This window comes from Columba livia, chromosome 4 (genome assembly GCF_036013475.1).
Source record: "Columba livia isolate bColLiv1 breed racing homer chromosome 4, bColLiv1.pat.W.v2, whole genome shotgun sequence".
Classification (NCBI taxonomy): domain Eukaryota; kingdom Metazoa; phylum Chordata; class Aves; order Columbiformes; family Columbidae; genus Columba; species Columba livia.
Window position 1 is genome coordinate 72265971 of NC_088605.1, and position 22375 is coordinate 72288345.

The 22375-nt window shown below is 39.7% G+C and overlaps 1 long non-coding RNA gene across 14 annotated transcripts in view; it reads right to left on the reverse strand.

Moving 5' to 3' along the window:
- LOC110356335 (uncharacterized) overlaps positions 1-22375 on the reverse strand; it is a 154598-nt gene that overhangs the window by 93604 nt on the left and 38619 nt on the right. The window lies entirely within an intron of this gene.

Consider the following 22375-nt stretch of genomic DNA (forward strand, 5'->3'; position numbering starts at 1 on the left):
ATCACGCACATAGATAAGTCATCCAAATCACATATGCTAAGTGAGATGTATGAAGATTTTCACAATGCACACTACTGTATATATTCATATATATTCATATACTTTTAAAAGACTAAATGTTGCAACATACCTTTCCCAGATATACCTTGAGAAAGGACAATATTTTTTTATTCAATTAGCTGCAGAAGCATTTTGTGACCTCTTTGCTACAATTTTTTACGACCTTTCATAAATTAAATCAGTGTTGTTTAGCAGCCAACGAAAATATCTGTACAGAGGACTAAGAAATTAGTCCACATTCAGATGCAAAGATAATTAAAATCCAATTCAGGCATCAATAATTGATCCTTGGTGTCCCTCTATTCTTTGACCCATAGCTTTCAGCTGGAACTGATGTAGTAAGAAAGCTTCCCTCCACCCCAAGCTGATTTGGCAAGTTTCTAAAATGTTTTAGGAATCAAATCTAGGAATTCATGCAATAAATATTATTACTGTAGAAGCCACAATAATGACGACCTTCTTCCAAGAACCTTAAATCATCTTAATCTGGAACATTATAGACCATGAAAATAATGACGGTTTGGTGATAAACGTTACTGTACTTTTTATTTGGATACTAACCACAAGAGCAAAGATTTTTTTGTGACAGTTTTGAAACAGATACTGGAGGTACATCGTAAATTCGGCAATATACTTTGAACCTTCACATATTATGTGGATGTGCAAATACTTCAAGACGACAAGATTTTCCTTTCCATAAAGCACGGATAGTTTAACAGTTAAAGGACGGTAATGACTGACTTCATCGGCTGAGAAGCACTATGGGTTCATAACAGACTCTCTTAATTCTTGAGCCTATTTGATTGTTTATTTTTACCATTTCTCCTTATTTTTCAAAAAGCGTAGATCAACCTGTTAGACATATGGGCTACTAACATGTACAGTTGAAATTTCAAAGGGCAAGCTCCAAACAACATACAGGGAAGAGAGAAGAGTGGGAAAATCTGTAAGGAGGCTTTGCTTTTGAGTCAGCAAAGACCTCACAACAGAAAAGCACTGCTCTCAGTTTGATGGACTGTATTAATAAACTGATCACTAAAACAGCAATAAAAATGTTACTGGACAATAAAGGAAAATGTACAGCTTACCAGACAATTAAGAATTGTCAGTATCTTTCTTTTATTATTCAAACTTAGATGAAGATTGTTGACATTTAAATAGCAATGTTCACTCAGGATCACATTTATTCTGTTAAGCAAACCAAACTCTCTCATGTAAATAATGTACTAACACTCTATTTGCCAAACATGAAGAAGATGGAAAAATACTGTTTTAAATACTTATTTGCTAAGCCAAAACAAAGATTCTACCAAAACAGAAGGAAAACTGGTTACTGTCAAGGACCATGTTACCTTAAGATATTATTTTTAAAAGGGATTTGCTCATAAGATCATTGATCTCCACTCTTCATTCTGCTACCAGGTTCTAGTTCTGAATTAATGAAGGGTGTGTAGCTGTAGGCAATAATTTTGAGGTAATGTATTTAAACACTGCATGTTTGTACACCCTGAGCTGGACATTTCTGTTCGGTTTTGGATTTTATTTGGTTTTATTCAAAGACTATGTTTTACTGCTAGGTGAATCTATTCTTGGCAGAGGATTTTTCAGGACTCCACTGTCAAAGGAAATGCACCAAAAGCAAGTCCAAGCAGTAATAGCTTGTTGTGCTGAAGATTACAGTTGTGCTGTAATCACAAGCCTGAAATAAATTTCCAAGTCAAACATATGCAGATGGTTGATATCGTACGTGTTCTGAAGTGGAAGCACAGGATAAACATTTCTCATTAGCTATTTAATTAGCTGGAGAGCCTTTCTCAGCACGTCTCAGCCAAAGAATAAAGTATTAGAACTGAGCAGTTCCCCTTCATCTCCCCCAAATTTCTGCTTTTCTGCTCTAACCCTCAGCCTAACACACAAAACGTACAAAACTTGAAAACCAAAACATTAAAAGAGAACAATCGTGGAGCTCCCATGATTGTCAACATCCCATCAATCTGCTTTTGATTTCTATCTCCTATCCCTCCCTTTGTTTATCTCTCCCATTTAGGCTGTAAAACCCTTCAGGGAATGAAATGAATGCCATCCTCTTAATTTTATTAAGAGCTTAGCAAAATTCATAACTCTGACGTGCCATGAGGCAGAATCAAAATAAAGACTCATTATAACAGAGAAAAAACTACATGGGTCAGGACCTTTACACCAAACCCAGCAAAGACACTGGGTCCACATGGTGACCCTTGTGGTGATGCCGCTCTGTTTCGTTTCATAGTGCATCATCTATTCAGGGCACATTCTCAGTCCATAACATTATAAAAAGACTTTGTAGAAATGAGTCCAAGAAGCAAAGCTTTACAGTCTTCCTGACACAAAAAAAGCAGGTGTGTAGAAAAAGACATCCAGTGAGACGAAAATGACTGCACTCAACACACAGTGACATTGCAATGAGACTTACCATCACATTTCGCTTGCTCTTGTTAGGTTGCCAGCTGAGGCAATTTGTAATCTTTCGTATTTTCCCTAGAATTCTTCTCAGTAAACCTTCAACCCACTGTGGCCTGGGAACAGCAGGTTGAACCCAGCCAAAATAGAATACTAATAATACTCCAAATTAACAGCCAAAGGCAAAAAAAAACAGAGCTTGTAAGCAGCAAAAAATAAAGTGTCATATTTGTGTCAAGTATACTCGAGATGCTATTCAACATGTAGAGAAAAAGAGAAGTTCTGTTGACAGGTAAACACTAATACATTTGACACTTTCCTTTGTCCTCAAGGCCACGTGCCAGAACCTCACACAAGCGCTCCAGAAAACAGTAGCAGAAAAAGCTTGCTATAGGAAGCATTCTGGCACAGAGGTCACTGGACCTTATTTAGAAGAGAGACATATATGTCTTGATGGAAATATTCAGTTGCTCTTGCGGTAAAGGAATAAGCACAGGGTTACAAGCAAATTTAAATGCACTGCCTCTGAACTATGCAGTTGTGACTGTGCTTTTCAATATCCAGCTGGAACTTCATACAAAGAGACAAATTTTCATTAGGTAATTAAAATCTTGCTAGAAATGAGATTTTTCACATACTATATCAAGCTTAAAAACAGGGGCGTTCAAACAGACTGCACGGTTTTGGCTCCTGGATAACATACAGTCTTTTCTTTAACCAGCTCTCATAATTATCTACACAAAAGTCCCTACAATTTCACTAAATTAGATTAAGTCCACAATCTTTATGCTATGATCGAAGTGGGTGCAGATGTTGAGATTGTATGAGGCACGGACTGCAAATATGGCATAGGGTCTGGAGGAAAATCACAACAGAACTACCAAGTAAACCAGGTTATTAGTAACCAATTGACACAGAGGTTAGCTGCTCTCTAGATACTATCATTTCTATCTAATGTAATTTACTTTTGCTTAATCTTTCAAAAGAGAATACCCTAGGTCTCTTAAAAACATTTCTCACCCATGGGAAAAAAATCACCCAAACAAGTATTTCTTTTTTAAGCCTGTATTCTTCAGAGTAGTACCATCTAAACCAGATCATTCCTTAACCTTTGCCGTGGTCTATGTTATTATCTAAAAGGCTCTCATCATACCTTTCAGTAACTGAGGACAGCATTTTTCCAGAATCACCACTACAGTTCATGTTAGCCATTTTTTAATTACTTTATTTCAATCCAGAAGATACCTGCAATGCAGCATGGAAGTGTTTAACACGCACAAAAGAGTTAGGTAAGAGTATTTTACCCGCTTTCCTTTGCAGTGCCTAATTGTTTTCAAATTCCTGACAGAGTTAATTAGACAGAAAGAAAATTAAGGAAAAAAAATTGTACTGGCATTTGGTATTCCGAAGGCCCTGTTCTTAATTTCCTCCCTTCTTTCATGTAATAGTTTTGGTTAAGCCTCTGGATACACGGTAAATTGGACTGAGTTTGAGTCCTTCCCCTTAATAGCTTTTCTTGTAAAAATGTCCAATTTGAATAAATACAATAGGTCCCATTAGTGCATAAGGTATTTGGAGGGGAAAACACAGAACAGAAATTGATTAAAACTTTACAGAAGATTTGTAGCTTTAGAGAAAAGGTTCGTTCAGCTCTTTGCTCATTTCCCCTGTGATGCGCTGCAATGATTCAAACCCACCAAGGTGTGCACATGGAGCAAAGCAGTGCTGGCTCCCCTTTTTGGCTCATTATATTTGAGAGTTAATTAACTCTTGAGCAGCCATGACTAGATAGGTGGCTTATGACATTACGTGCCTTTTTACAACAGAGGATGGCTTTGCAGAACAGGCGAAGGATGAGAAACAGCTTCCCACAACTAGCAAAGAGAGCAGGTAGACAGCAATGTAACAGTAACAGTCAAATGCTGAGAAGTTGATCTGGAACTTGAGTTTTCAGATGATGACAGCAGGTAAATCTGATGGCATTTTCAAGCAAGTCTTTAAGTGTTTTCAATTGTCATGCTAGTATTGACAACGTTAATATAACAAGTTCAAAAAGGAAAATAATTTATATGTGTATCTACAATGAGTCACAAGAACATCCTAGTTTTCACAGCTGTCCCTGCAGAGGACACAACAAAACCCCACACTGGTAGAACACAGGTTGATTTCCCCACTTTTAACCTCTGTTTTCTTCCCTTAATGACTCTTGTCTCACACTACCCTAAAAAGTTCTTTACATCCCCTGCCTGCCCTAGTAACTCATCTCTTTTGCTTTGCCTATAAACATCCATGCAGCTGTTGATCCATTTAGTTGCTTGGGATTTTTAGCAGCACTGCACCTGAAGAGGTTACTGTTTCCTCCAGCCTGCTGCTGCTAGAAGTTATCCTCCCGCTGATCAGCCTGTAGGAGCATTCTCCAGCTACTTTCAATCAACATGAGACAGGTTACCAAAGACATGCAATTTAAACTAATTAACCCGCCCTAGATCCTTTTTGCTTAGCCAGATGTGGGGTCATCTACATGACCAACTCAGCTGGCAGATGCGAGAGGATGAAAACCTCTGGGAGGAAGGATGTGATGAGCAGCCAGTAACCATTGCACTTCCTCTTCCAGCTGCAACCACAACTCTCCCTCTTAAAAAACAGTCCTAATCCCACTTGCAGAGGGTCGTCTTTTCCTCTGCAGACTAACCTAATGCCTAAGTCATTACTAGAAGGCTGAAATCCGAGAAGAGCAACTCCACTATAGTTCTTCCTTATGCTGCCTCAACTGCTCTTACTAGTCTCTGAGGACCTCCTCTGGCTACAGCTTGGCATTTATACGTCATCCGTTTTTCTCTCCTATTTGTGTACCATCAACACCGTTTGATCGTTTCTCTTTCTAATGCTGTATCCTCCCCCAGGTTTCGAATAACTGCTCCCATCCTCTTCCTGCCTAGGTACTCTGGTCCTGTTCTGGCTAAACTGCATTAACTAAATGGGATCATTCAGGGTGTCTTCATACAGCAGCGTGTGGTCGCTCCCTGGGACAACCTCCTTCACTTGTTCCATTGAATAATTTGAAAGGAAACTTGCATTGAAGATGCTTTGAAAATACCAGCTGCTCCATGGTCCACAATTACTCAGCATCCCTGAAGCATTCCCTTGCCTGTATTGGCTGAAATAGCCTTTGCAAGTACACTCCCTTTCTTCTGTACCTTTGCAACATCACATTTTAAGTGCCTTAAAAATGAAACACATCACATTTCAAAAAAACAGTCATGCAAAATTTTTAATTAAAATCCTCTTTTCCTACTTCCAATTCGGTAGGAGAGAAAAAGTCTCCTTTTCTCATTTTTAGAGACCTTTATTTTTACCTCTATTTTTACAAAAAAAATACAGAAACACTGCAAAGTGTGCCCCAGATGTGTCATCATCCAATAAAGTTCCACATGTGCAAAAAAACAGCCCTAAAATAGAGATCCTATGCTGACAAAATTATAGCCAGCAAGAGAAAACAAAAGGTAGTTATGCACAACTTATGAATAGTGTTACTAGCCACTGAAGGAAAGTCCAGGGTATATTTCAGAGGTTCAAGAATGAAATCTCCTGGCCAATATTACAAGAGCATTCCTAAACACATCCAAACAAGTCTTTATTTCGTCTTGAAGAAGCGTTGTGACTGTGCCTTTTCAGGTCCCACTACAGGACTTTCAACAACGCGATGTCTGTGAAAATCTTTTGTTCTGCAGACCTGGGGAGGAAAGACCTGGAGTCCATCTATGTGACAGGAGGGCTGGGAGGAAACCCAGGCAGGGTGAGCCATGCAGGAAAAGCAAGCAGTCTTTGGGGTGTTTTGAACTAGCACAGGTGCGGTGGCATCAACTCCTAGTAGGATTTACACACGTGTACCTAGGAAGATCTTGAGGAACCAAATGTAATTATCAAATTGCATAGAGAAAGTTTAGCAAAACATGTAATTGCATAACCAGATACGCTTTACAGATGGTGAAGAAGTGCAGCACCTTGTCATAGGCTTTACTAAGCCAAAGCACGGTTATCCTTCATAACATGTTTCTGATACATCTTTTTTTCTTCTAGGTCCCCTGCCAGAAGTGAGGACTTTAACTTTTATTCTGCTCCAAAAGTGCAACCAATGTCATTTTTAAGGCAGAAATTGAAAATAGCTTTAAGACACTGTCATCAGACTGGTCATTCTACCAGCTGAGGAGAAATCAAGTGCCCTTTAATTAGTCCTGCTGACAGGAAAATCAGGAAAGATGTGCTGAACAAACACACTCTGAAGGCAAGCAGAAATTGTACTGCTTTAAAGCTAAACACTCTTGGCACCAACATGGATTATTTTAGCTAGATGAGCAAAGAGGGAGTTAAATATTTTTCTCCAAGTTTTCTTCAGTGTTCAAAGCTCTATTGAAAGGTATTCATAGTAGGAATAAGAATATAGACTAAGAATACCTTAGCAAGTGGTGCAGCACAGTAAAAATACATCCATCGAGTGAGGCAGCTGGTAGTGAAGATGAGATATTCCAACTTTTGGGCATTCAGGGGCTTTTACTTGTGACTCCCAGCAGTCTGGTCCAGTGCACTGAATGCCCAGGAGCAGGTTGGAGTACATTTTTTGGTTTAGTTGCATCTGAAGGAAATCCAGCTCATATGCTGTCAGACTGTTCCACAAAGTGCACCATTGTGTTTTAAGTGCAGATGAGCAAGGTGTGCACTTCAAGGCTTGCTAATGCACTAGTGGAAATGTTAAGCACAGACAAGCATCAACTTAAGCCTTCTTTAGGGCTTAAAACCTCCAGGCCACAAGATATGCAGCTTTCATCTTCACTGCTTGCTGGACTTCATGGCAGGTTTATGGATTTCAATGATAACTTCAGGAGTGCCTTCACTCTGAAACCTAATCCATTTTTATTTGGTATCTAATTCTAGGACTCTATGTCTGATAATTTTTATTGACATGTTTTAAGAAATGGGAAAGTGTAATGGAGGTGAAGACATGCAGCAAGACTGTTCCAGATGGCCAGAGCTAAAGGGAAAAGAAACTGGATAACACTGGTGTGTTACAGACCCCACTGGGAAGAAATTAAAATAAGTTAATGATAAATTATGAATGAAGTATGTGCCATGAATATTAACCACACACACTGTGTACTTCGTGAAACTGTCTGTCTCCAGAAGCATAGCTTTGTAGCCACAAGACAGCAACAGTTTATTTAGGGGAGATGGGAGCACTGTAGGGAGTAGGGATCCTACAGAGCTGAAGAAATTGTCCAGTGTTGTGAAAAACAGAAAATCATTCCTGACTTATACAGCACACTAAATAATAAAGACATTGAAATTTTATGGCACTCCTAGGGGTGGATGGAAGCCTATTTCAATAGCAGATTTAATTCTCCCAAGTTATAAAACATCAAGATTTACATGAACTTAGGGAGGAGGGAAAGCCAGGGAGATATACAAGAAGCATTACATCCCAGTACAACATTAATTAATAAATAATGGAAGTATCTTGAGACTCCAAAAATGCAGGTAGAAGTATTAATGTCAGTAAGAAATATTTTTGGAAAGGATACCTATGTGACCTCAGAATGATGTGTTTTTAAGCTTTGGAATGAAACTTCCACATGTCAACAGTAAAAATGAAAAACAAGTTGACACTCTGAATTTACGTTGTCAGGCAAGTGCCCTATTTGAAGACTCTGTTGAGGGGGCAGCAACTGGGGGGTGAGGGGAGAATTCCAGACTTTCTGGGTATGCACAAGAGTAAGCAGAGGCAGTTCTTTAGCCTATAGCTCCCTATCCCTTGATAAAGTTTACACAGTAGTATCGGGTATGAAGACTCTGCTGGCACAGGAGTCCAAAAGGACAACAGTCCCAACAGACTTTCTGAAGGCTCAAGTGTTTGTGGACAAACATGTCCTGAGGTAAACATGTAACTCCCCAGACTTCCACCATTCTGGCACAGGTACACAGCAAACAGGAGGACACAGCCTTGGAGATCCCTGGGGGCCAAGGAACACCAAAGAAATCACCCAGAAATATCTGCCAGTGCCTGGCTCAGGAACAGGGTTATTGGTTGCTTTTCCTCTTTGTTTTTACAGAGGAGGCCAAAACAACGGTGGTCAGAGCACAAGATGCCCACATTAACTGCTGTGAGCAAGTATAATGAGCTAGCTCAGCAAGGACACAGCCACCACCACATGTTTTCTATCAGGAGCTGCTGGTGGTGGGTGTGCGCAACAGGTAAGAAGTGGCTGAGACACAACACAGGGCACAGACCTGGGGCTGGAGCAGACGGGCTCCAGCAGCTTGAGGAATGAATCACTTGCTACAGTGCTGAGAGCTCAATGCAGCAAGAACAAGGTTTAATATGTACATTTTGGCTTTTACCATATTTTTAAAATATTAACTTGCCTTTCTCTGAATTACCCCCTTCAAGACATCCAGAAGGCTCTATGCTCCAGTCCTGTGCCTCAAAATGTCACCCTGCTATCAACTTTTATTCTGCTCCAAAAGTGCACCCAATGTCATTTTTAAGGCAGAAATTGAAGAATGACCCATTTCCAAATACATGGAATGTTATCCAAGTTATATAATTTGGATAAAGAAATATAAAGCATTAACGTTTACTTTAAGATTGAAAAGTCTGAAGAATGGCAGGGTTCTCAATCATGCAAGAAAAGCTTATAGAATGTAGGAATACACTAGCAATAAAAATAAATAAACAAAAGAATTTACTTCCTCCTTTTCTTTAAAAAGAAAATTTTAACTAGATACACGTTAAAAAAAGCACAGGTTAATTGTACATAAGTCATGAATTTTACTCCAGTTCACAAACATCCAAAGTCAGTTGGGTTTTTTTTTGGTGGCGGTGCTGTTTTGTTTGTGGTTTTTGTTTTATTTTACCCCTGTTTTTTTTCCTTGCAACTTACTTTCGGAAACAGCTGGGCTATTCCGGCATAAATTTATTCAGAATGTCTCCTTCAGCATGGGAAGATAATCTCTTTGGCTGCTGTTATTGTCCATGTTAAAAAAAATTTACAGATATTTTATGGATTTGCTGAGACTATAACAACTCTTTGAAGAAAATCTCATATTTGGAAATGAAATGGCACCAGTAGAAATTAATGTCACGACCATGGCATAGCACGCTGCGTCTCTCTTGAATATTATTTTCCACTCTGTATACAGACAAACAGAAGGATGAGTATAGAATTTGCTGCTGCAATAACTTGATCTAGTTAGCAGCTGCACCGACTACTCAGCAGCATGGACTTCAGTGCAGGGCTCTAAAGGCTCAGAAGCTCGTGGTGCTGCACACACGCTTGGATGGCCAGCAAGACCTAGAGCCTTTGTCACAGCATCCTGAAGCCCTGTCACCCTTGTCTTCGGTTTGTTGTAGAAATGTAGGAACCCTGGAAAAGACCCACTGAAGTGTCAGCATGATGCACTTTCTGAGCATTTGCTGTGTGGAGCTATTGTTATACTGGGGAGGAAAAAAAAAAAGGCTGAAAGCAAAGAAGGAAAACAGATTACTAGGCTGGCAGCATTTAAAACTCACTCATCCCCAATCAGCGTGAAGCTGTGAAAGCGAAAGCCGGTACAAAGCCAGGCAGCAGAGCCAGGGCGAGCGGTGGGGGGCTTGGCTAACCTCACTGTGCCGTGTCTCTGGCCGGGGAACCTGCATCTGCAGCCTCCGGGGATGCAAGTAGCTCAGAAGGCCACGCACAGCTTTAACTGGATAAAACTTACGGTGAGCTGTGCTCACTATCCTGTTTTCCAGGGACATCAGTGCTCATTAACTGTTTCGCTTTTCACCTGTTTGCTTGTTGTCACCTTACAAAAGGAGTCCTAATGCTATCTACTGCATGTCAGGCAGCAGAGACACAGAGTACCTGTATCCTGGCAGGGATAAGTGAGTCGAAACAAATGAGGTGTTGCAGTCTATGACACAAGAAAGCAAGCAAGTGGTTAATAGTCCAGTGAAAGATAATCCTCATCTGATACTTCCACACTTGTTAGAAATCCATCCCAGCTGCAATTTAACATCACTGCTGTCTATTTGGAGTTCCTACCAACTCTGCCTCAAGTACTTCTATAATTGTTCCTATCTATTTACCAGTATTCTTTAAAAATAAGTATATAAATACCTCAGAGATCTAAAGATTGTAAGCTAAAGTGTTCAAATACTTCGCCTTCTAAGTCTTGATACCACAGAATGGATAGCAAAACCCTCTAGCCTGCAAGACCACGAAGTAACCTGCCAAACGACAGCAAAGAGAAAGATTGCTGTTCCAGGAATGAGGAGATGTACTTCAAGGCTAACCCGCTTTCTGTAGTTCATGAAAGCTGCCGATGGCAACAGGGCATGAGCATCAGTCAGAGCAGGGAGGGGAGGAAAACACCTTCCTTATTCTCTGTGCTCTACTTCCACAAGGGAGGAAAACACTACTAACAGGTTCATACCACTACAAAGTCTCTTGCACTATAATGACCCTCCTTTTAACTGCACAGGTGTATTCTACTGGAGATACTGATACACACCACGCAGGAAACCAGTACTTTTAATCCAAGCAATTTTTCTTAAAAATAAACATACCATGCAGAACAAGTTAGCACCTATGAAATCACAGAGGCAGCTTCCAAAATGTTGCCCATTGTGTCTCATGTTTTCTGCATGAGGTTTTCCTAAATCCTTCTCTGCAAGAGTTTTTCACCACACGCGTATGGACAGGTTAAGGAGACACTCAGGATTGCAATCAGCTTGGTATTGAGGGCTGTATTTATAGGCAGGTTATTCGGGGTACAAAGCAAAAGAACTCAGCATATTCTTTTAAAACAGATTAATCAATAATAATTTAAAAAGGGGTCTGAAGGTTGATAAAACAAAAAGAGGATTAAACATGCAAGCGAACAGTGAAATTATTTATATTCTACTGAGAGGTAAAACAAAACAAAACAACAAACAAACAAATAAAAAGATGAAAGGTGTGAAGTTTGTTCCTTAAAGGTAGCAGTTAATGAGTAGCTTACAGAAATTAGGGATAAATTCCCCATGGCGGAATTCCCAGTGATCTAATATCATCACTAAATATGAGAACTTTTATAAATATGTACAATATCCAGTGAAAAACTAGTGATTTCCTGGATTAATCATTAAGCCCCTTTTTCTTTTCTCATGTCTGCAGTGACCAAAGGTTACAGGAAATCTTCTGCTTTAACTTATCTTTCTCCATTCATTTCTCACATTGTTTAAGGCAATCTGCAAACAGATCAGGAACTCTTACTCAACAAGACAAAGTTTTTCTGCAGTTCTGTATTATTAAGGGGAAAAAAGGCATGAAGATTCATTCTAAAAATCGTCTCACAAAGGGGGTGCTATTGTGGTAGACAAGGAGTAATCAGGGGGAAAACTGTCATTAACAAGTCATCATAAGAATTCTGCATCTTGTAAGATATATTACTCCTTTGTACAAGTTTTTTCCATGCCCACTGCCTTTCCTGGAGTAGGAAGAGTTCTGTTAATTTTTGGTACTAAAGAGCTGGGGGGTGGGCGGCAAAAAAAAGGATCCACAGGAGAGTGCCAAGATCTGGCAAAGTTCATCTAGTACAGGAAGTTTAGAAGGTCAGAGTTTAAAGGGACAAATAGTCCCTTTCCTACTAAAAGCCCTGTTTCTAGAGAGGGAAATCAACTGACTCCCCTCCATCAGTTATTCAGGATGACAAACCAAATCTTCTTTCATTTCCTCCCCCTTTCCATTACACTTTGTGTACCTTCTGATATATTGCTATTCTACATAGTAACAGGTGTCCTACCTTACAGTTAACTTGCTAAGGAAGAGCCCAAGGAAAACATCTGACAAACATGAAGACAGAACATTTTTGGTACCTTTGGGGGGGAATCTTAAGGGAAAACACTTTCAGTCTGTCCCTCCCACCTCTCACTTGAGTGGAAAGACTCAAGGAGAAAAGACTTCAAGACAGGCTTCTCTGGGGAGCAGGAACGCTGCACCTGCAGTGAGTGCAGAGAGAATGCTTTATGTCAGTGCAGTTATTAAGACCTTTGCAAACATTCTCGTAACCACAGTCCTGGTAGGATTTCCTTTCCCCCCCCCACCCCGCTTTCCCTTTGCCCTTTATCCTTCAGATTGTGTGGGCCACGGGTGCAGTAAAATAATTAGCTTGGTATTCAATGGTTTTAAAGATAGGCTATTAATAGATAATGGGGAGGAGGCTTGAACGAAATCCCATACAGGGGGTATTGAAGAGGCATGTGGTGTTACAGGCACAAAGAAGGGGAGGTTCCTTTGGAAAGCATTCCATGCTAATGATTTCTCTTATGGTTAAGGAAATGGTATGATCCTGCAAATTAACCTCTGAACCTAACCAGCAATCATTTATTCCTCTAATATCTTTGTCTGAGCTTTCAGAAACCCAGCTGTACCGTAAGAAGAGTGACGATGTACACTGTCGGAGCTGGGAGCAACCAAGAGTCCCCAGGGTCACCACTATTCTGTTCTAACTAGTCTCTTGAAGTAGGGGATGGGAGAATATTACAATGTCACAGCATTTTCTTGGAAATGTTGAATTTCCTAACATTTGTTTTCTCAGGTTTTGTGTTAGCTATCAACAAAGTCGAATGCAGCAAAGTTAGCAAGTAAACTTGACCATTATTCCTAGGTTCTGTCTTACGACTGGGTCAGTCTTTAGTTTTCACTTTCCCAGCATGTCTTTAAAACACTTCTATTACTGCTTCTGGCTTCCTTTAAGTAATCCAAGTTTGCTCTTCATTGTGGAAAACTAATTTTTCTTAAGCAAGTCAACATGATCCTCCATTTTCTTCAAGTCTTTAAAGCTTCCACCCCCCGCACCCACTCAGATAGAACTACCAGGTCTCCAGATCCGATTTCAGCGAATCGTGGGTTGGATATTTTCTGAACAGTGACTTTAACAGGCTGAACACAGCTGAGGAAAGGAAGTTCTATAGACTAATATTTCAGCTAATACCTTCTTCATAAGGCATTCTGCCAAAACATTCATCTGCAGAATTTCCTTCCTAGTTACAGTGACATTTACCCTTGCATGTTTGTATTGATAGATAGAGCTTTCAGGAGACCAGCTCTCACTAACAGTCTCACAGGTAGGCAATAAGAACGACACACGGTTTCTAAAACACACCACGAACATCTGTGCCCAGTGTCTTTGCAAGTTTTCATCGTTTGTCTGATTGCTCATCTTTCTCAATCATTTTTTAGGAACCAGCCAATTCCCACTGGGGAATTCCTTCTTTTCTGTTCCTCTGCTACAGATGGCAATGACAACATCTCAGTTCACGGGGGATTTTGATAGCGAGTGTTCACTGTTTTGTCAAGCTTGAGAAAAACCTATTTAAGGCTGTGTTTCATCATGTTTTGGTGTTTATTTTGGGAATAATTACCAAAAAATGAGTGTGTTTCAGCTCAGCTGACATGTATGACACGGAACAGTTTTCACTTCAAAAAAAGAATGCACTTGACCCTTACCTCACCATACCTGTCTTACATAAATGACTTCTAAAAAGTGTCTTCTGGTTTTAGATGAAACATCTGATTCAAAGATTTAAGGTCCAGTTTGAGACTTGCACCAAGTTTATACTGAGGCATTTCTGCTGATAGTGGTGGAATTATTCTGTCTTTCAATCAATGTGAGATGAGCATCAGAACACAGAGGAAAATCCCTTTTCTTCAGGAATACAGGCAAATATCTAGATATTTTTTGCTTTCATATAATTAAAGTCAATATTAATAAACCTGTTCGTTATTTTTAAAGTTACCCAAGTAGACTAGACCACAGATGGTGTCTCTATCTTAAACAGGGTATGGTTTTGTAAGAAAAAACTTCTAATACTGTGGATAAGGCAGGATTATGTTGGAGACACTGTTAATTTAAGTGTTAAATGCTTTTAAGAGTTGAAAGTGTTCACTCAAAACTGTTACTAATTCAGCATATGTTATAACTTATGTGAATATAATATTGTGATGAATTCTGTGTAATGTCTTCTTTCAATTAAGAGATTAATTGGCCAACATGTTAAAAAAGTCAAGATTAGGATAGGTGAGCTTGCTCTCTGCTTAAAAGTAAAATTATATATATATATATATATATATATATATGGCAACAACCAAAGAATTCCCTAGTAAAAATCAATAACTGTATTGAGAGAGGTGGGGGTGTCTGTTATTTGATACTTCAAAGTCATTTAAAAATTACATTTGCAGTGATTTGTTTTTAAAAAACAAACAAGTGTTGACATTCTTGATAGTTTATGGTAGCTGAAAAATCTCACATTCAGATGGAAAACCACAATATTTCTTTCATGGAAGGGCTGGAGAGCAACTAGATGCTTTGTCTTAATACTTTTTACTATCCTGATATCTTAACACTTTTTACTTTCCCACATGGGCTGTAAAGCATTCAAAGCCCATATAAAAGGGCAAGGAATTTATAAGGCCTCTACTTTGCACCCATTTCTTACTGGGGGAGGGGGGAAACAAAACCAAACACACACACAAAAAAAGAACACCCACAACCACACCAACTGGCTAAGAATATTGGTTGCACCAATTGTAAATATTTTTAGTTAAAATATCCCCATGCACACAAAATAACCCCATCCAACATTATACCAGACAACCCTTCAATTGACCCAAACAGCTTCTCTGCAGCTACCAGGGTTTGGCAAGGACCGTTCAGCAATGACGCTTCCTGGCAAAAGAAAAACCAGGCAAAAAGAACTGAGCAGTGGTGAATTGTGATTTCTGATTCACACTCAGATAAATTGAATTACGAGTCTGGAACACCAACTAACTACGAGCTGTAAATAAAGGTCATAAATGTTTCACGTCAAGATAGACACGAAGGAGCTGTAAAGCATTGCCATATATGCATTCTATTCGACCATACATCCAATGAGCATTAAGTCTTGCCACAGTGCTTTCCAAGGTATTAAAAATACTAAACAAATAAAAAATTATAGACCCTTCAGCCAAAACAAGCAAGTAGGATAAAGACTCTTCATCTAGCAATGAAACAAAATCCAAGATATCTCCCTCTCTATTCTCCAAACCCCACAAACATCAAAGTAGCTTGTTCATCTTTTCCAGCCATTTTCATGTGGTTGTGGATTACTGTTTTCCCCCAGAAGTTGAAGTACAGGGTGTTCCAAAAAGATGGACCCAATTTCAAAGCAGCTGTGGGGTTGCCATCTTGCGAATGCCTGAAGCTAAGGGCTGTCTGTGCACTGGGAGGGGCATCTAGAGGTAATCAATTGAACCTCTATGCCCTCCCCTTTCAAGTGGCAGGCGTTCCATTCACGGGCAATTCGTGGTTGCAGAGATACAGTGATTTCAAATTGGGTCCATGTTTTTGAAATACCCTGTATACCTCTTGGCCACTGGGTCCATATTCTTTGAAACACCTTTTGTAAATCAGTCACAAAAAGAGACTGCCCCTTGTGTTATGGTTGACTTTATGGAAACCAGGAAATGCCGAAATATTCCCACTGTGGCTCAGTCTCTTGAGATCTAGAACTCTGCAAAGCACCTAAAACTATTACTTTCTTCTACGGTCTGAATCTCCTGCGTGAATACACACTCCAACAGCCATTAGCAATGAAACACCTTCTCGGAGCTGAGATTAGACCTTTGAGTCTTGCTAAATGCTTTATAAGGATTTGAACTTCAAAAGAGCCAAGTGCCTTTTCCTACTGAGGAGACCACAACAAAAATAAGTGATCAGGGAGAAAGGAAATGCCATCAAAACAACACTTGCATCAAGCTTAACTCTCACCTTACAATGTTTACAGAAGAGAAAACAATCTGAAGTTAACTTCTCTATAGGTCTAAAACAAGGAGCAAAATCTAAAATCGAAGCCTGGGTCTTCGAATTCGCATTCTCCTATCCAAGCCACCAGGTCTCAGTGACCTCAATTAGATGCCTCAAATAAAGTTCGAAGTACAAGCTGCTTTTCAATTTAAGATATACTATATATATATATAGACTATATATACTGAAGCAAATGTCAGCCTGAGCACAAACAGCATAACCAACTAATAAATGAAATTGGGTTTTTGGACCCACATTTAATTGAACAGACCAAAAATCTCTTTCAATGGGCTTAGAACAAAATCTTTAGGGAGAAATCCTGGTTCAGTTGGAGTGAGTTCCTTATGCAATGAAGTCAGCAGTTAAGCAATGAAGCGAACAGTCCAGAGTTTACCACAGAAAATATTCGGGGCTTCTCACCTCCAAGTTCAGCTTTCACATTTAAATTCCACTGAGGATAACTATAGTAATCTGCCAATTTTGATCTGCAAAAGGGCAAGTGGAGCCAGTCAGGCCCCTTCTGTGCAGTCTACTGGAGACAGAATCACAAACCTTCTGTGCCTCACTTCACATCTTCTGAAGTGTCAGATCACCACATCTGACTCACAGGCACAGCACAGGAACCACTCCAGTCGCATTGATGGAGCTGCTCAGACTGCTATGGGAAGGACCACAAAGAAACCTTATAAAGTGAGGAGAAACATCTCCACACTTCACGTAAACAGGAGACACTATCCTGCTCCCAGGGAAGCCAATGATAAAACACTCACTGACGTCAATGGGAGCACATTCAAGCCTCAATTTAGGTCAAATATGAAGCGAAGTGTTCAAGCAGTAGTTTTTGTGTTCCCCTTTACCCTCTCTATAAAAGTGAACAGCTCCATTGTCACTAAATCATTCTCATGTTTGTCAGCTTCCTGCCTCTCCCTGTGTGGTGGGATCCAAGCAGCCAAGCTCTTTATAGATACACACAGACTTGTGCATGATTTTAATTTTATGTGACTCTAGAGAAGAGCAGGACTTGCCAGGGGTGGTTTCTGCCACTACGGGATTTGCTCATTTTCTTCATTTCCCTCATACTTGCAAAAGTAGTGGTAGCACATTCAAACTGTAAGCCGCCTGTGGACATGGCAGGAGACAGAGTCCATAAATATTTGTGAGAGCTTCTATAAATTCTCCTTATGGTTTTAAGAACTTCATTCAAAGACACTAAGATACCCACAGCTACAGGAGGGGGTCTTTTCAGATCCTCCAAAAACATTTAAGGACATGAATACATAATCCCTCATTGATTTCAGAAGAAATCAGGTATATAACCTCCTTGGGTAGGATTACAGAACTCTGTAAATCCTGCTAGCATGTGTTCCCATCAATACCTATTAATTGCACTGAAAATGTGGATTAAGGATCTTTTCTCCCATCAACTTTTGCTGAAGCACAGTTGGGCTCTCAAAAGTTTGTATCGGTGGTGCCTCATGGCCCAAAAGGGATGATTTGGAATGGATTGATTTTACGGAGATGCTGAAGACCAAGTTAAGTGCAAGTGCACATCTTCAATATTCAATTTCTGTTCAACAGTCACAGCTTCAAAAATCATTTTCCCAAATGCCTCAGTCCCACATGCATTCACCTAGAGATTTCCAACCACTCAGCAAGGTTCCACTGAGTGTCTTATTTCCTTTGATTTATGAGTCTCTCCAATAGGCAAGAGCTGAAGTAAAGCCTGAACATCTTGGAGAAAGTCAGAGGATATCATAAATACACTTGCATTTGTTTCAGTATGTGACATTTGCTGCTTGTTCAGAGAGTAAAAGTCTCAAGGACTACAATATCTGGAAAGTGAACAAAGGAAGCATACAGGGAACAAGGCAACTATGAGCATATTGACCAAATATCCCTTCTTTCTCACACATATGCACGTTTGAGAATAATCAAAGAAAAAGATAGGGTTTATGCATTAAAGGGAATTAAGTCTCTCTACTCAGTTTGCCTTTGTTGTATAGTCATCTTTCTCCTCGGTGTGACAAGACTCTTTCAGAAGTTGCTTATTGAAAAATTCAGTATTGTTTGGGCTTAATATTGAGACCAAGCTGTCTAAAATATATGACTTCCTGAATAGCTGCGCATAGTTCTTTGACAGCATTTTTGCCTCAGAGATGTTATGAGAAGGGCTCTGCCCCCTCCCTTCCCAAATATTTCCTCTATTGTGATCTGAACTTCAGAGAAAGATCCAGTAGAGTGGCTGTGCATCCGTCAGGCCCCACGCCGGCTCTCCTCAGGGGTGGGGAGCAGGCACTCCAAAGCTATCCTGCATGTCAAGTGGGGTCTGTCCTAATCACTAACAGGCTGACATAGCAGTCACCAAGCTATGTGGGGATCTGAAGATGATTACACTTCCCCTCACATCACTCCAAAAGACAGTTTACTTGCCCTCCTCCAGCTTTCCCTTTTTTTTGTAGGTGAAGAAAGACCACAACTAACATCACTGCTTCTGCAGTAAGGCCAAAAATTAGAAGAGAAAGTGATGGCTAACCACACAAGCTTCACAGTATAAACTTTTTTCATGAATATAAAGCATTCTTAAAATTACAATTAACAGCCGCTGCTCCTGAAGCTGCCAACATCTGATGATTTATCATTAGTTTACTTACCACCACTTCAAAGCCTTATCTTCAAGAAAACAGGGCAGATGAGCACATAGTCTGTTCTCTCTGTTTAGTACTTAGCTTTGGATGCTTTTAAGTTATTCTCTATTAAAATAAAATGTGACACATAAAATAACGCTAAGTTCAGTTTATGCTTAGGGTGAGCTGGCTTGGTTTGCCAAGGTTCGCTGTACAGACAGCACTGCAATAAGATATCAAGCTGGAAGCCTCCAAGCATTGCAGTCTTCTGAGATATATTGGTACAGCTTTGTCCATAGTTCAATGAACTGGACCTGTCTGATATGGGCAGACCATCAGTGAGATGTCTAGAAGAAGACACCTGTTCAGCAGAGAAAAGTAGCAAAGTTTGAGCACATAGAAGGCTTTGGCACACTGAATAAATTCTGTACAGTTACATCAAAGAATATTCACAGGCAAAGCAAAAGACGCCAGCAGAAACTGCAGTAACTTAAAGAGTGGGAGACCACAATATAAGCTGTTGGCATTTACGGAAATTGCAAGCATAAATCAAATACAGAAAGTAGCACTTAAAAAAAATCAGTTATTTATTAATAAACCATACTTCCTCAATCTAGACCATATACTGGCACAGACAGAAACCTATCAGTTTTCACCTTCTCATTCAGAACATTTTATGGTGTCAAATTAAAAGAACTTGAAATAAAGGTAAGTGCGTATCAAGTGAAGCATTGTTTTTTGAAGAAATTATTACCAATAGATAAGTCTTAATAAAGATAGTTAAGCAGAAGGCAATGCAGAGAAGTTTGTCAGAGGTCCATAACATCAGTGAATTGCTGGTTCTCAAACATTACTAAACATTTTCCAGCAATGTACTTAGCATGTGACCTTTCTGTGGCTCCACAGTTTCCCCAACTGTTTTCATAGCTCATAAAATGTTTAGGAAGTGTTTATAAAAACTGCTTGAGGAAACCGTGCCACAAAGAACTTGAGCTTCATGTCTCAGCAGTCCAGCTTTGATTTAGTTCTCTTCGATGGGATTTCATTTTGCAAATGCCCCACTAACATCTGCATACAGTTCCTCTTGGGACAGCACCGAGACATAGTCCAGTTTTATGTATATTACTTTGGCCAAGTTCCTCCGGTATGTGATGGTTGACTTGCCTCCCTCATGAAATCACACATGCAAGTGTTCCCCACACATACGCTTACTGATGGCCACTTTCAGTGATCTGACTGCGTTGGGAAGAAATATTATGTCATAAACACCATTGCAACATCTGCGACAGATCCTTTTGGAACCCAACACGTGAACCATCAAACCCAGAGAGCACTCTCGCATCAGAAGTCCACGACTGATGGTGCTTGACCTACTGCCCTGCAAGCTTGCCCCGGCTTTTTTATGCGTGCTCAAGCAGGCTGTTTGGAAACACGCAGCCAGAGAAGTGTCACAGACGAGCTCTCACTATACAGCTCTCTGGAGAATGTTTCGAGAGTGCAACAGTGAAACATGATCACGCAAGAACAGTGAGGTTTAAAACCAACATTTTACTATGCTTAATTAACTAAAACCAACATTCGCAGTGTTCTGGTGGAACTCTAGCCTTCAGCCACAGACTCTGACTTCCTGAGTCTTGGATATTAATTAACAATTACCGGTAGCTTGTGAATTTGCTCAGGATAAGGAGCCTTGCAGTCACAGAAAGACCCTCCATTGATTTCCCATACAGTAGCTTTCAAGTTAAACATCACCAAAGCATTCTACCAAATAAAATAAGAAGTCGGTCAGTCATAAGATGCCTTACTTATAAATTAAGACAATGATTCTGCTGGTAAACAATAAATGCTCTAGTACCCATATTTTAAATATAGTCAACTTTAACCTCTTGTAAGTCCAAAGGGAACACCACCGATGGCCTTGTCCACTTGGCTAAATAGCCACACACTTCAGCAAGATCTTCTTACAAGAGTTAGTAAAACAAAAGGCATTTAACATCTATTCATGTACCTAACTCCACACACCTAAACTAGTTACTAAGAGAACTTGTGAGAAAACAACAATTCAATGCAATAAAGTGCCATCAATAAACATAGATTTTATTCTGTTTTATTGGTAGACATTCAATATCCTTCTTAATAGAGCAAGAGAAGCACTATTTGTAATAAAAATAAATTATGGCATACACAAAACTTTTAGCACATACTTTTGACAGTAGAACTTTTCCAGTTCAAGGCTGTTTCATGACACTAAAAAAATGTTATTCAATCCCAAGGATCACCTATGTGATTTTTAAGTGTCTAGTCGAGCGTGCACATTCTCACCCCTGTTAATTAATTATCCACTCCTAAGCAGTAAATAAGAAGCAGCCATTACCCCTGAGGAAAATGCATGACATACATATCAGGTGTTAGACATAAAAAACAGCTTCAACTGGTTATTTGGTTCCCAGGCTTAGCTCAGGAATTAAAATGAAGCAGCCAGTGGAAAACAGCTACCCTGTTCCCAGCTCTGAGGATGGCAGGACTGGCTAGGAGTTGCCAGAAAACCTAATAGTGCATCTTTCTTTAGACCTCAAGTTACCATTAAGCTCGAGCCATTTGGGTTTTGACTCCATATAAGCAGCTGCAGGAGGGACAGAGACATCGTTTCAGAGTAATGAAGAAACAGTGCTTGTGACATTGACAAGAAATTGTAGCATGCCCTGTGAATATTTTTAAAGTCAATTCCACTAAATTTTTCAGAAACCTGTTATTGGCTACTTTTTATCAAAGATCTCTCTGTAGTGTCTTTCATTACTTATGAGGGTTTGTAAAAATTCTTTCTCTGAGAAATTAGCCAGATACTCTGCTAAAGTGGTTACAATCTATGTATTTGAGTACATCCCACAAAAAACTAATTGAACTTCACAGCTATGCTTTCGTACTGGAAAGAGTGGCCAGCACACCCTGTAAGAGCTGCAACACGCGAGCTACAGGTTCTAAAAACCAGGTTTTGTGTGTGCTTTGCTGCTGCTAAGGTTAACCATTAAAGCATTACTGAGAAGACTTATTTTGCAAGCATAGAGAAAAACAAAAAATATAATTTTACAATGATGGAAGAAGGATATTATCAAATCCCTGCTTATGGAAACCATGAAGAGAATATAAAAGAAGATAAAAGCTTCACAGCAACAAATCTCAAGAGCCTTATTTCCTGATGGACAAAAAAAGAGGCAAGAATCTCGTTTGTCTTGTCCAAGGGGACAGACTAGAAATACCCAATATTTTTCAATAATTGAAAGTCTCAGACACAATTCCTCTGGAGCAAAAGTCAACCTAGAAACTTAAAATAACAAAACTCCAAACTCCAAAACACCCCTCCATGCAATGCCCCATAATTTTAAACA